Below are 14,899 nucleotides of genomic sequence, written 5' to 3'. Positions count from 1 at the left end.
AGGTATAACTTCACCTTACTAGCTTAAATCACTACTTCACCTCCTTGTTTACACTTATTCACAGCATATGCCATCCAAATAAGAAGAAATATGGTTGAACAATACAAAACCCTAACTTACCAATTCTCCAAAAATCATCACAACTACTTTTATAGCTATCAATCAACCAAAAATATGAATTGTATAACAACTTAAGCAAGAATAAAGGAACTAAAGATGATGGACATCCAATATACCTCTCAAAGATGCTTGTAAGAGTTATCCACCACCTCTCCTTGTAAACCTTTTGCACACCAAGCTTTCTAAGTGCTCAAAGAAAGATTTAATTGGTTTAGTTTTCTTGTTTTCTCACTCAATCAAGCAAAACCCAAGATGGAATTGAAGTTCTTTCTCACCCTTTTTTCTCTCCTAGGTTCAGCCACAAGCTGAACAAAATGAAGAAGAATGAAGCTCCAAGATAGTTTTAAGATTTAGTCATAGTTTGGGTCAAAGGTTCTTGGATTAGTGCCACTTGTCCACTCCAGATCACATCTCAATTTTTTTCTTTTCCTTGGGTTTTTGGGGTCAAATATTTCGGCCCCCTTGATCAGCTTTAGAGCTGATATTTAAGCTCCAATAACAATGAGATTAACTTGATAAAAATGTTGGTCAAATGGTGGGTTCAATCGGTAGTGAACGGTACCCGTCGGTTCGAGCCGATTTTCTTTAAATCGCGTATACTAGGGTTTTACCTTATAATTTACTAACTTATTATTATCACTTCTAATCACATACTTATTATCATCTAACACTCACTCTTAATCACCAATTTGATCCACCCTCCGTACCGGATAGTCACACTACGGATAGGCATAAAAACCCTAATTCGCGCTAACTTGAAAATGAAAAGGGAAAACCCTTAATTTTATATTCATTTACACTTATTGTGGGGTGATTGGGTGGTAGGGCTATTATAAAGTAATAATTTCCAAATAAAAGGGAAGTTTTACGAAAAATATAAGGAATTTTGCAAGTCCTCACACTTTCTCCCTCTTAAGAGAATTTCGATCTCGAAATTCATACCTTGAGCTGTAAATAGGTTTGGATACTTCTCTCGCATGTCCTTCTCTAGCTCCCAGGTGGCTTCCTCCACTTCATGGTGTTTCCATAGAACCTTCACTAGTGGAATCTGCTTGTTTCTCAAGTCCTTCACTTTCCTGTCCAGTATTCGAATTGGTCGTTCCTCATAGGTTAACGACTCGTCGAGTTCAATATCTTCTGGTGGCAAAATATGAGTTGGATCTGGATGGTATTTCTTAAGCAAAGAAACATGAAACACATCATGAATTCGAGACAAGCTAGCTGGTAGCTCTAGTCGATAAGCCACCTTCCCTATCTGCTGGAGTATATTAAAGGGTCCTATGTACCTCGGTTGCAACTTTTTCCCTTTTCCTGCCTTAATCTTTCCTTTCAATGGAGTAACCCTAAGAAATACTTTATCCCCTATCTCAAATTCCAAATCCTTTCTCCGATGATCGGCATAACTCTTTTGTCGGCTTTGGGCTGTTTGAAGCCTCTGACGAATCACCTTTACCCTTTCGTAGGCTTCCTCAACCCACGGTATTGTAGCCGGATCAATAATCTTCCTCTCTCCTACTTCATCCCAATGGATTGGCGATCGACACTTTCGTCCATACAATGCTTTATATGGGGCCATTTGAATAGACGAATGATAACTATTGTTATACGCGAACTCAACCAAGGTTAGGTAGTGGCTCCAACTCCCTCCAAAATCGACTATACAGGCTCTCAGCATATCCTCAAGAGTTTGAATGGTTCTTTCTGATTGTCCATCGGTTTGAGGATGATACGCTATACTATAGTTCAACTTAGTTCCTAGAGCCTCTTGCAACTTCTGCCAGAATTGAGACACAAACCTGGGGTCTCTATCGGATACGATACTCACTGGTACCCCATGTAGTCTCACCACTTCATCCATATAGAGTTTAGCAAGTTTTTCGAATGAATATTTCATATTAACTGGCAAGAAATGTATGGTCTTAGTTAATCGGTCCACTATCACCCAGATCGCATCATGACCTTTTTGAGTTCGAGGTAACCCTGATACGAAATCCATCGTTATGTGCTCCCACTTCCATTTAGGGATCTCTAAGGGCTATAACAGACCTGACGGTTTTTGATGCTCAGCTTTCACTTGTTGGTACGTCAGACATTTTTGCACAAACTGGGTAATCTCTGCCTTCATATTATCCCACCAATACAGACTTTTGAGAACCTGGTACATTTTACCACTGCCTGGATGTACCGTATACCTAGAACGGTGAGATTCCTCCAAAATCTCCCTCTTTAACTCTTCATCCCTAGGTACAACGACGCGATTTTAGAACCTTACAATTTCAGCAGGACCTAGGTTAAAGTTGGGCAACTCTCTCTTCTTCACTCTTTCTACCCACTTCTGCACCGTTGGTTCTTTCATTTGGCCCTCTTTAATCCTATCTAACAGTATCGATTTCACCTCAATATTTCCAAAAATAACTTTCTGTGGCTCCAGACGCAGGTTTCATTCACATACATCCTCTAACAAGCTCCACTCTCCCACCATTGAATTTGCTAGTTGAGCCTTTCGACTTAAAGCATCTACTACAACGTTGGCCTTCCCTGGATGGTAGTTAATCGTACAATCATAGTCTTCTAAGAACTCCACCCACCAACGTTGCCTTAGGCATAGCTCCTTCTGGGAAAATAGATATTTAAAGCTCTTATGGTCCGTGTATACCTCAAAGGTCACCCCATATAAATAGTGCCGCCATTTCTTCAAAGCAAACACGACAGCTGCAAGTTCCAAGTCATGGGTTGGATAATTTTGCTCATGAGGCTTTAACTTCCGAGATGCGTAGGCAATCACATTCCTATTTTGCATCAAAACACACCCTAACCCCTCTCTTGACGCATCGGTATAGACCGTATAGCTATCTGTCCCATTGGGCAAAGCTAACACTGGAGACATGGTCAATTGCCTCTTAAGCTCTTGAAAACCATTCTCGCACTTAGCATCCCAAAGGTACTTTCCTTGTTTCTTTGTCAAGTTTGTTAGGGGTCCCGTAATTCTTGAGAAATTCTTTATAAATCGGCCGTAATACCTGCTAGACCCAAAAAGTTTCGTATTTCAGTAGGATTCTGTGATACCCCGACTTTTAGGATATTACGGTTTCTATATTTTATTTTTTGTTTTAAGACATTGTTTTGTTTTAAAGATTAGAAACCCTAAATTCTAATCAAAATAAAAAAAAAACCCTAGCTTACTTGTGACTAACCGATTTTCTTAAATCTCGTATATTTTAATCGAAACCCTAATTATAACCAATGGAATTGTAAAATTCCTAACATTTTTCTTAAAATTCCTTTTATTTGGCATTTATTCCTTTCTAATAGCTTTACTACTCATTCACACCCTCAGTAATTGCAAGCAACCATAGAATCAAGGGTGTTTCCTGTAGGTTCTTAATTCGGGTAAATCAGAGCTTTTTACGTATTTTGACCGTGTGATCACTTGGTGAGATGTGTGCACTAAATTTGGTGATTAAGGGTGAGTTTAGATGATATTAAGTGTGTGAATAGAGGTGATAATAATAAGTTATTGAATTAGAAATTAAAACCCCAGTATACGCGATTTAAGAAAAAACGGGTTGAACTGACGGGTACCGTTTGTTACCAAGTGACTGCACCACTTGAACACTACTTTATTACCTTAATCTCCTTGCTATTAATTGATTAATATCAGCCCCAAAATATGCTCAAGGCTTCCGAAATATTGGACCAAAAATAAGAGAGAAAAGAACAAAATTTGACTACCAATCAAAGTGTGACACTTGTCAACTTTGACCCAAATTCATTTCTATCATTTTAACCTTCTTGAAGCTTCATTTGAGCTTTTATTTACAGCCTTCCAGCCGTGAGACTGAGAGGAAAAAAAGAGAGGAAACCATTTCAATCCATCTTGGGTTTTGCTTGATTTAGTGAGAAAATAAGAAAACTAAACCGATTAACTTGCAAATTTAGAACTTGGGAAGCTTAGGAAGCTAAATTTCATAAGGAGAGGTGGTGGATAACTCTTCCAAACATTTTTGAGAGGTATATTGGCTGTCCATCACATTTATTTCCCTTAATCTTGTTAAAGTTTAGTTAGAAGCTCTTAATCTTGCCTTATGACGGTTAATCGGTTAGTTTTGATGGATTTGTTGGATATAGAGCTAGGGTTTACATTTTCAGCTTTGATTATAGTTATTTACCTCTTAATTGATGTTGTTGAGTTAATAGTTGATGGTTTTGATGATAGAGTAATTGTTGGATATGAATTTTCAGTGGAAAAGTTCAAATTCCAGATTTGAGATTCTTCTTTGTTCTGTTCTGCCCGGTTTTGTTTGACCATGATGGGGGCCAAATTAGGTTTAGTACAAAACATGAAAGTTGTAGAGAATGATATTTTATAACTGTCTGTAAAATTTCAGCTCAATCCAAGTACTGTAACACTTGCAAATACAAAAATACCCCTGACTGCCATAGGTAGAGCTCTGTGGACGGTTTTGACAGTTTACCAATCTGACTGCGTCTGTTCACTCTGATCCATACTGAATTAGCATTTTCCCAAAACATAGACATTGTAGTGCTATGTCTTAGTTTTCCAATGGCCCTGGAAACGCCTCAATCGGACTTTGGTAGCCTGAGTTATTGTCGTTTAAGCATAGTGCAGTTAACTAGCCTGATTGTGAGATTTTGGTTCTGTAAATTGAAATTTTGACTTGGATACACCACGAACTGGACTGAGTGGTCTTCATAAAAGTTGTATCCCTTTATCTTAGCTTCGAAACGGTATAAATTTTACCCCAATCCGATAAGCGTAGCTTCGGTTGTGTCCGTTACGCTAAGCGACGGCAAATCTGTCTTTTGTTTTATGCTTAAACTTCATTTCCGGACATATTCCTAGCTTGATTTTGTACTTGTATGACTTTGAGCCTATTGAACAGCTATTGGAATGAGATTATTCTGTGTGTGACCTTGGGACTGATTGAGGAAAAGAATGAAGCCATAAATGGCTGGAAAATAGGTAAATACAAAGGGCGTGCTGCCCAAATTTACGCTCGAGGGCTAGGTAGATATACTTGCGACTTGACCAAGACTTGAGAGCGAATACCACTTGAACCATCTAGGCTATTGCGTCTTCTTTTATCGAGGTATATAAGTTAGAACTTGGCCGAACTTGTACCCTTGGGAAATGAAATAACGACTACTAGAAATACGTTTTTCCTCGTTCTTTCGACTCCAATGGAAGTTCTAAAGTTTTAACTGCTTCCTTACCGAAACTAAACGAGCGAGCATAAATTTTTCGGGATGTGATAAGTATCTTCAATACTACTTAAACGATTTGCATTTACTTGATTTTCTTGAAGCGAAACTCCTATGTTTCGAACTCTAGAGAGTTTTACATTCATATATGATATTTTATCGCAGATTTGGACTCCAACCAAGGAGTTGGACCTGAACGTGACTTTTGAGAGACACTAGACCTTTGGTGAGTGCTTCCAAATACCTGATTGAACTAGACACTGATTTTCAATACTTGACCAATATGATCGAATGATATGTGATTGGTATGATCGAGCAAGGGTGTACTTTATCGCACTTGCCCTAATGAGATATGTACTTGTTTATTGGTGCAATTGATTTGAGATACTTGTGCGTGACTTGTAAGTACTGAGTGGCAGTATGTACCACACTCGATCTGAGTGGGAGGTACCTCTCATTCCCGTCTCTGTACTTTTATCTTGATTCAGTTGATTGGAGATGTATCTCATCGACTTCTTGGGGACCCAAACCCCACTGGCTAGTTAATCGAGTCGAGCCGGCAAGGGTTGGGTCGATTAGATAATGAACCATGAGTAACTAGTGTTGTCGATTGGAGTGTTATCTTCTCAACTAATCGGTATACTCGAGTATTACCACCAGTGTTTATTGAGGATTTTGGGCCCAGTAGGGGGTTTGGATGGTGGACGGAGAGTAGTTTAAGTGGTGCTCTACTGGATTGGTTACTTACTTGAAAGTTGACAGAGTGTCAACTATTACTTGATCAAGCTCTGGTGATGCATTGGGAATTTGGCTCCTGAGAGCCATCCGTATCCTTATACTTTGGAATGATTAGTACTTATCCTGTTATTGTTTCGTTTTAAAAAAAAAAACTTTACACTCACTCATTTTGAGATTTACTACTAGAAATGTTATTACTCACTTTTATGAACTTTTCATGCTCGTTACTTTGCTACGTGATACTTGCACGTTTAAATAATGGTCAACTTGCTATTTGGAACCTCATTGGGCTTTTAGCTCATTCCACGTCATTTGTTTTCCTTACAGGGGGTACGAGCGAGGCGTGAGACGTGTACAGACTAGCGTAGTCTAGTTGTTTTGAATTTTGAATTTGTACTCACGCTAGTACCCGACTAGGGTTGATTGTACTCGAATTGTAAACACTTTGAAGTATTTTGGTATGTAGAAGCTTTGTATCTGGATTTGAGAATCAAGTGTTTTCCTTGTAGGTTCTTAGTTCGGGTAAATTAGGGTTTTTTGCGTATTTTGACCGTGTAATCACTTGGTGAGATGTGTGCACTAAATTCGGTGATTAAGGGTGAGTTTAGATGATATTAAGTGTGTGAATAGAGGTGATAATAATAAGTTATTGAATTAGAAGTTAAAACCCTAGTATACGTGATTTAAGAAAAAACGGGTTAAGCCGACGGGTACCGTTTGTTACCAAGTGAGTACACCACTTGAACACTACTTTATTACCTTAATCTCCTTGCTATTAATTGATTAATATCAGCCCCAAAATATCCTCAAGGCAGCCGAAATATTGGACCAAAAAAAAGAGAGAAAAGAACAAAATTTGACTACCAATCAAAGTGTGACACTTGTCACCTTTGACCCAAATTCATTTCTATCATTTTAACCTTTTTGAAGCTTCATTTTAGCTTTCATTTACAGCCTTCCAGCCGTGAGAGTGAGAGGAAAAAAAAGAGAGGAAACCATTTCAATCCATCTTGGGTTTTGCTTGATTTAGTGAGAAAACAAGAAAACTAAATCGATTAACTTGCAAATTGAGAGCTTGGGAAGCTTAGGAAGCTAAATTTCACAAGGAGAGGTGGTGGATAACTCTTACAAGCATCTTTGAGAGGAATATTGGCTGTCCATCACATTTATTTCCCTTAATCTTGTTAAAGTTTAGTTAGAAGCTCTTAATCTTGCCTTATGACGGTTAATCAGTTAGTTTTGATGGATTTGTTGGATATGGAGTTAGGGTTTACATTTTCAGCTTTGATTATTGTTATCTACCTCTTAATTGATGTTGTTGAGCTAGTAGTTGATGGTTTTGATGATTGAGTAATTGCTGCATATAAATTTCTAGTGGAAAAGTTCAAATTCCAGATTTGAGATTCTTCTTTGTTCTGTTCTGCCCGGCTTTGTTTGACCATGATAGCGGCCGAATTAGGCTTAGTACAAAACATGAGAGTTGTAGAGAATGATATGTTATAGCTGTCTGTAAAATTTCAACTCAATCAGAGTACTGTAACATGTGAAAAACCAAAAATACCCCTGACTGCCATAGGTAGAGCTCTGTGGATGGTTTTGACAGTTTACCAATCTGACCGCGTCTGTTCACCCTAATCCATACTGAATTAACGTTTGGCCAAAACACATGCATTGTAGTGCTATGTCTTAGCTTTCCAACAGCCCTGGAAACGCCTCATCGGACTTCGGTAGCCTGAGTTATTGTCGTTTACGCCTAGTGCGGTTAACTAGCCTGATTGTGAGATTTTGGTTCTATAAATTGAAATTTTGACTTGGATACACCACGAACTGGACTGAGTGGTCTTCATAAAAGTTGTATCCCTTTATCTTAGCTTCGAAACGATATAAATTGTACCCCAATCCGATAAGCGTAGCTTCGGTTGTGTCCGTTACGCTAAGCGACGGCAAATCTGTCTTTTGTTTTATGCTTAAACTTCATTTCCGGACATATTCCTAGCTTGATTTTGTACTTGTATGACTTTGAGCCTATTGAACGGCTATTGGAATGAGATTATTTTGTGTGTGACTTTGGAACTGATTGAGGAAAAGAATGAAGCCATAAATGGCTGGAAAATAGGTAAATACAAAGGGCGTGCTGCCCAAATTTACGCTCGAGGGCTAGGTAGATATACTTGCGACTTGAGCAAGGTTTGAGAGAGAATACCACTTGAGCCATCTAGGCTATCGCGTCTTCTTTTATTGAGGTATATAAGTTAGAACTTGGCCGAACTTGTACCCTTGGGAAATGAAATAACGACTACTAGAAATACGTTTTTCCTCGTTCTTTCGACTCCAATAGGAGTTCTAAAGTTTCAACCGCTTCCTTACCGAAACTAAACGAGCGAGCAAAAATTATTCGGGATGTGATAAGTATCTTTAATACTACTTAAATGAGTCGCATTTACTTGATTTTCTTGAAGCGAAACTCCTATGTTTCGAATTCTAGAAGTTTTACATTCATAGATGATATTTTATCGCAGATTTGGACTCCAACCAAGGAGTTGAATTTGAACGTGACTTTTGAGAGGCACTAGTCCTTGGGTGAGTGCTTCCAAATACCTGATTGAATTGGACACTGATTTTCAATACTTGACCAATATGATCGAATGATATGTGATTGGTATGATCGGGCAAGGGTGTACTTTATCGCACTTGCCCTAATGTGATATGTACTTGTTTATTGTTGCAATTGATTTGAGATGCTTGTGCGTGACTTGTAAGTACTAAGCGGCAGTATGTACCACACTTGATCCGAGTGGGAGGTACCTCTCATTCCTGTCTCCATACTTTTATCTTGATTCAGTTGATTGGAGATGTATCTCATCGACTTCTTGGGGACCCAAACCCCACTGGCTAGTTAATCGAGTCCAGCCGGCAAGGGCTGGGTCGATTAGATAACGAACCATGGGTATCTAGTGTTGTCGAGTGGAGTGTTATCTCCTCGACTAATCGGTATACTCGAGTATTACCACCAGTGTTTATTGAGGATTTTGGGCCCAGTAAGGGGTTTGGATGGTGGACGGAGAGTAGTTTAAGTGGTGCTCTACTAGATTGGTTACTTAGTTGAAAGTTGACGGAGTGTCAACTATTACTTGATCAAACTCTGGTGTTGCAATGGGAATTTGGCTCCTGAGAGCCATCCGTATCCTTATACTTTGGAATGATTAGTACTTATCGTGTTATTGTTTCATTTTTAAAAAAAAAAACTTTACACTCACTCATTTTGAGATTTACTACTAGAAATGTTATTACTCACTTTTATGAACTTTTCATGCTCGTTACTTTGCTACGTGATACTTGCACGTTTAAATAATGGTCAACTTGCTATTTGGAACCTCATTGGGCTTTTAGCTCATTCCACGTCATTTGTTTTCCTTACAGGGGGTACGAGCGAGGCGTGAGACGTGTACAGACTAGCGTAGTCTAGTTGTTTTGAATTTTGAATTTGTACTCACGCTAGTACCCGACTAGGGTTGATTGTACTCGAATTGTAAACACTTTGAAGTATTTTGGTATGTAGAAGCTTTGTATCTGGATTTGAGTATCAATGTATAGATGAAGTTGAAGTGGATGTGTTATGCATTTTCTATGGATGTACGTTATTTTTCTTGAACTATGAGTGAGTGAGTGCTGGCGAGAGTTGGGTAGACGACTCGCTAAACCCTAGGGTACGCCCTAGGGGGAGGTAGGGCCGTAACAGATTCTCCGGCCGTTTCCATTTTGCTACAGCTTCCACTTTAGCCGGGTCTACAGTAAGCCCATCCTTTGAAATGATATGGCCTAGGAACGCCACTTTTTCCATCCAAAATTCGTACTTGCTAAATTTGGCAAACAACTGGTGCTCCCTTAGGGTTTGTAATACTATCCTCAAGTGTTGTTCATGCTCCTCCCTTGTTTTCGAATATACTAGGATATCATCAATAAACACCACCACAAACTTATCCAAATAGGGTTTAAACACTCGATGCATTAAATCCATGAACGCCGCTGGGGCGTTAGTTAAGCCAAAAGGTATTACTGCAAACTCAAAATGCCCATATCGAGTGTTAAAGGCCATTTTTGGCACATCCTCCTTTCTGATTCGCAATTGATAATACCCTTGTCGAAGATCCAACTTAGAGAACACCACCGCCCTTTGTAATTGATCAAACAACTCATCGATGTGGGGCAAAGGATACTTATTCTTAACGGTTACTGCATTCAAACCTCGATAGTCAATGCATAACCTTAAACTCCCGTCCTTCTTTTTAACAAATAACACTGGAGCTCCCCATGGTGACTCGCTCTCATGTATGAACCCCCGTTCTAGCAAGTCTTGCAATTGAACTTTTAACTACTTAAGTTCAGCGGGTGCCATTCGATAAGGGGTTTTCGAAATGGGAGTAGTTCCAGGTGCTAGGTCAACCTTAAATTCAATTTCTCTTTCGGGTGGCAATGACCCCAACTCCTCCGGAAATACGTCCGGATACTCACTACTCACCGGCATGTCCTCCAATTTAACCTTTTCTCTTGGGGTGTTAACTAGAAAAGCTAAATACCCGCGTGCCCCATGACTAAGCAATTTCCTAACCCTTATTCCCGAAATGAGCGCAGATGAGGCTAGCATACCCCTCACGTCTAGTTTTAAAGTTGCCTCACCTGGTATGCAAAACTCAACCACCTTCAACCTACAATCTATCCGGGCATGATAATGAGCTAGCCAATCCATACCTAGAATAACATCGTACCCCTTAATGGCTAGACTTATGAGGTCGATTACTAATTTCCACTCACCAATCCAAATATCTCAATTTCTATACACCTCATTCGTAAGTAAAGTTTGATTACCCGTAGGTGTTCTTACTTCTAATTCATAAGGTAGCCTTTCAACTTTCATGTCAATTCCAATCATAAAGGTAGGACTAACAAAAGAATGAGTGGCACCAGGGTCTATCAGAATTTTGGCTAAACGATGGAAAACAGGAATCGTACCTTCCACGACCTCCGTCGGCTCAGGTACCGATTGTTGGTCCAACAAATAAACCCTGGCCGGTACCCTCGACCTGGTCCCTCCTACGGTGGTCGGTTTCGGGTTCGATTTTCTAGCCGACTGAGCATCGTTGATTAGCGGGCAATTAGCGATCTGGTGCTCTGTGCTTCCACACCTTAGGCACTTCCGGGCTTTTCTCCAGCAATTATCCTTGGTGTAGTTTGATTTTTCACAATATCCACACGTCACTCGAGGAGTAGAGGTCTGGCCCCCCTGTGGACCACCTCTCCTTTGTCCCCTTCCACATTGGCCTCCCCTCGGCGTACCTCCCCTCGAAGTACCCGTAAACCTTCCACCCCCAGCTCCACGACCGGCTTTAGGGGGTGGTATGCTTCGATCACTCTGTGCCGGACTTTGACTTCCACTAGGAGCCCTTTTTCATTTTGCATGAAAACTTCTCACTTGCGCCCTAGCAATCTCGATTCTCTAGGCCTTCTCCAAAACCTCAGTAAAAGTATTGATCTGAGCTGCTACCAAGGCCTCCTATATTTCCACATTGAGCCCTTGAACAAACCTCCTTATCCTCCTTTGCTCCGTGGCTATCAATTCAGGAACAAATTTAGACAATATCGTAAACTGGGTTTCGTACTCAGAGACACTCAAAGTTCCCTGCCGGAGCTTAATAAAATCACCCTCTCTCTTCTCTTGAACGATAGGTGGGAGGTATTTTTCGTTAAACTCCCGCACGAAATTCAACCAGATCCATGCAGTTCCCTCTCTCTCCCACTTAGCTCTAACTACATTAAACCAAGCTCTAGCCGGACCTTCAAATTGAAAAGTAGCAAATTGCACTTGCCTATCTTCCGCATAGTTCAAAGCGGCAAAGATATTGATCATGGTCTCTAACCATCTCTCCGCTCCCACAGGGTCCGGTCCTCCCAGGAACTTAGGAGGAGAGAAATTTTGAAATCTCTCGAGGGCTCTATCTTGTCCCATATCGGGATCCCTTGGTTGGTTCACAGGGGCTTGACCCTGTTGCTATACTAAACGAGCAAGAATATTAGTCATTTGCTGGATCGCCGTCGCCACCTGATCCCCCCTTCCACTCGGGGTCCAGGTTGCGGATCCGCCGTTCCACTTCTTGCCCCTCTTGGTTCTTGCACTGTTTCTTGGGCCTGTCTACCCCCTCGCCCACGAGTAGAGCCACGTCCTCAAGTAGCTCCCTGATCCTGACTCCTTCTACCTTCCATGATTCTTGACTAGTTCCACTCGGGGTCCAGGTTGCGGCTCCGCCGTTCCAATTCTTTCCCCTCTTGGTTCTTGCACTGGTTCTTGAGCCTGTCTACCCCCTCGCCCATGAGTAGAGCCACGTCCTCGAGTAGCTCCCTGATCTTGACTCCTTCTACCTTCCATGATTCTTGACTAGCCAACTATATAAATATAAGCAAAATAAGGTATGGCTCGGATAAAACATTTTCAAATCATAAAGCAGAGACAGTAAAACACATTCAAAACAAACATGGCCTTTATGTACATAGCAAAATAAGGCATATAGCAAGTTAAAAGTACTGTACATGTCAACCTGCTCAAGTCAAAGTGTGACGACCCCACTTCTCCCAAGGGCGAACCCAAGGGTATCGGCGGGCCGCCTGCCTAGCTCGCGCCAGGACTCAAAACTTAAAGCTAATAAAACTCTATAAATCGAAAGAGCACTATATACAATCCCAAAAGTTATATTTACATCTTCAAAAGTCTCGAGTCAAACCACTCTAATACACTATAACCACAACCAGCAGAAGATAGACCCTAAGAAGGGTCCTTATACAAACCACCAAAACAAAAACAACCATCCTAACTGTTCAACTATTACAAGCCAATCTAACTATACTAGTATACGAGCCAAAAGTCCCCGCGTCGGCCCCTGCTAAGGAAAACAAATGGAAAGGGGTAAGCTATATGCTTAGTAAGTAAACAGGGGCGAAAGCATAAATTTCACGTAACAGTTACACAGTAAGAGTAAAGCAAAAGCAGAAAAGTAACATCACATAATAAGGATACAGGTGGCTCCAAAGCCAATTCATATGCCATGCGTGATCTCCTGCTGACACTCCGTCGACCACACTCAATGGTCCGTAGACTTCACTTTTACACCCACCGACACCTTATCACCCTCACTGGCCAGTCACCTCACAAACTTGCCCGGGCGAACGAAATCACAAACTTGAGCTTGAGTCACAAGCTCGGGTCACAAACTTGGTCACCTTCTCGGTGAACCGGATTCACAAAATTGGTTCATAACATGAACCTACAAACTTGGTGACCTCAGACTAGGTTGGACTGACTTCGACCAAGCCCTAACCGGCTCGAATAGTCCAAACAGGTCTTAGATCGGGCCCACGAACTCACAAACTTTGCAAACTTCACAAACTTTACTCGAAAGTCGCCCCGAGCCACAAGCTCAAGGGTTTTGGTTCCAAAAGGTTCATATACATATGCCAAGTACAATTATACATTCAAATTAGGGTTTAGGTCGAGTGCGATAAACTACACCCTCGCCTAAGTACCCTTTTCACATATCTCAAACACATAGCCAAGAAAACACATCAAACTGGCCTGAATACTTACTCAAAATACCAAAAGTAGTACGAAAGCAAAATCGCTTCGCGCGTTCGCTAGTAGTGGGCCCCACCGGCTCCGCCTAGCTCACCGCTGTCTGAAATAGAAGATTTTATCACAAACGGCCACTAACATGCCCAAAACAAACAAAACGGCAAAACGACACGCGCGCACGTAAATATGACGGACGGAAACGGAAACGGCAGATTTGATACTCATTTCTAGTTTACCCATAAGTTGAGCTACGAATATCGGATTAAGGCGTATGAGATGCCAAATCGAAGCTTAAAGGATGAACAACAACTGTTATGAAGACATCCAGAACTGAAACTGGAGGCTTCAGTCCCAAATGACCAAACACAATCACTTACGAAATCTGGCCAATGCACAAATGGTCAGTTTTGAGTGCAAACTGTTTTCTATGTTACACATGGTCAAAAGAGCTGAAAATTGGCAGTTAGATAGTTCATTCCAAATGGAACAACTTTCATGAAGGTCGGCAATCCAAATTCGGAACGGAAATTGGTCATTAAGACCAAAACAGATCTGACCAGAAAATGGTCATCTTCACGGCCAGGCCTTATTTGCTTGGCTATATCTCAGGTTTTATAAATCCGATTCATGAAATTCCAAGGGCGTTAGAAAGCTCTGATATAAGGCTATAAGTTTGGTGTTTTGGTCGCAAGTCCAAACAGCTTGTAACTCAGTCAAATGTGAAGCCAAAGTTCCAGTCATAAACTGTCCAAAAACGTAACAGAATTTGACGGTCAAAACAGGTCTGAGTATTTCGTTTATAGCTCAGGATATACTAATCCGTTTAACCTGAAAATTTATAGGGATATCCGGGACTTAAGGGGCTACAATGTTGAAGAAGGAAACTTTGTCCAATTTTGAATGTAACAAGGTCAAAAATGCAAGACACTAAACCAGAATTGCAAAACAGGATCACAAACCGTATTTGACCTTAATATGCGGTAATGGCACCAAATTCACTACGGTTATCGGATGGGGGTGTAAGACCCACCGTTTCAAAGCTAAGAAACAGGGTTACAATATTGGAGAAGGCCACTCAATCCAGTTCCTAGCACAACTAGGTCAAATGTGCCAAATACTAAACCAGATTCACCAAAACAGGTTTGCAAAACGCAGAAAACTGTAATCGATATAACTCAGTCCATACAAGTCCAAATACCG

The sequence above is a fragment of the Coffea arabica genome, chromosome 1e (assembly GCF_036785885.1).
Source record: "Coffea arabica cultivar ET-39 chromosome 1e, Coffea Arabica ET-39 HiFi, whole genome shotgun sequence".
NCBI lineage: Eukaryota > Viridiplantae > Streptophyta > Magnoliopsida > Gentianales > Rubiaceae > Coffea > Coffea arabica.
Note: the sequence above shows the minus strand (reverse complement) of the source record.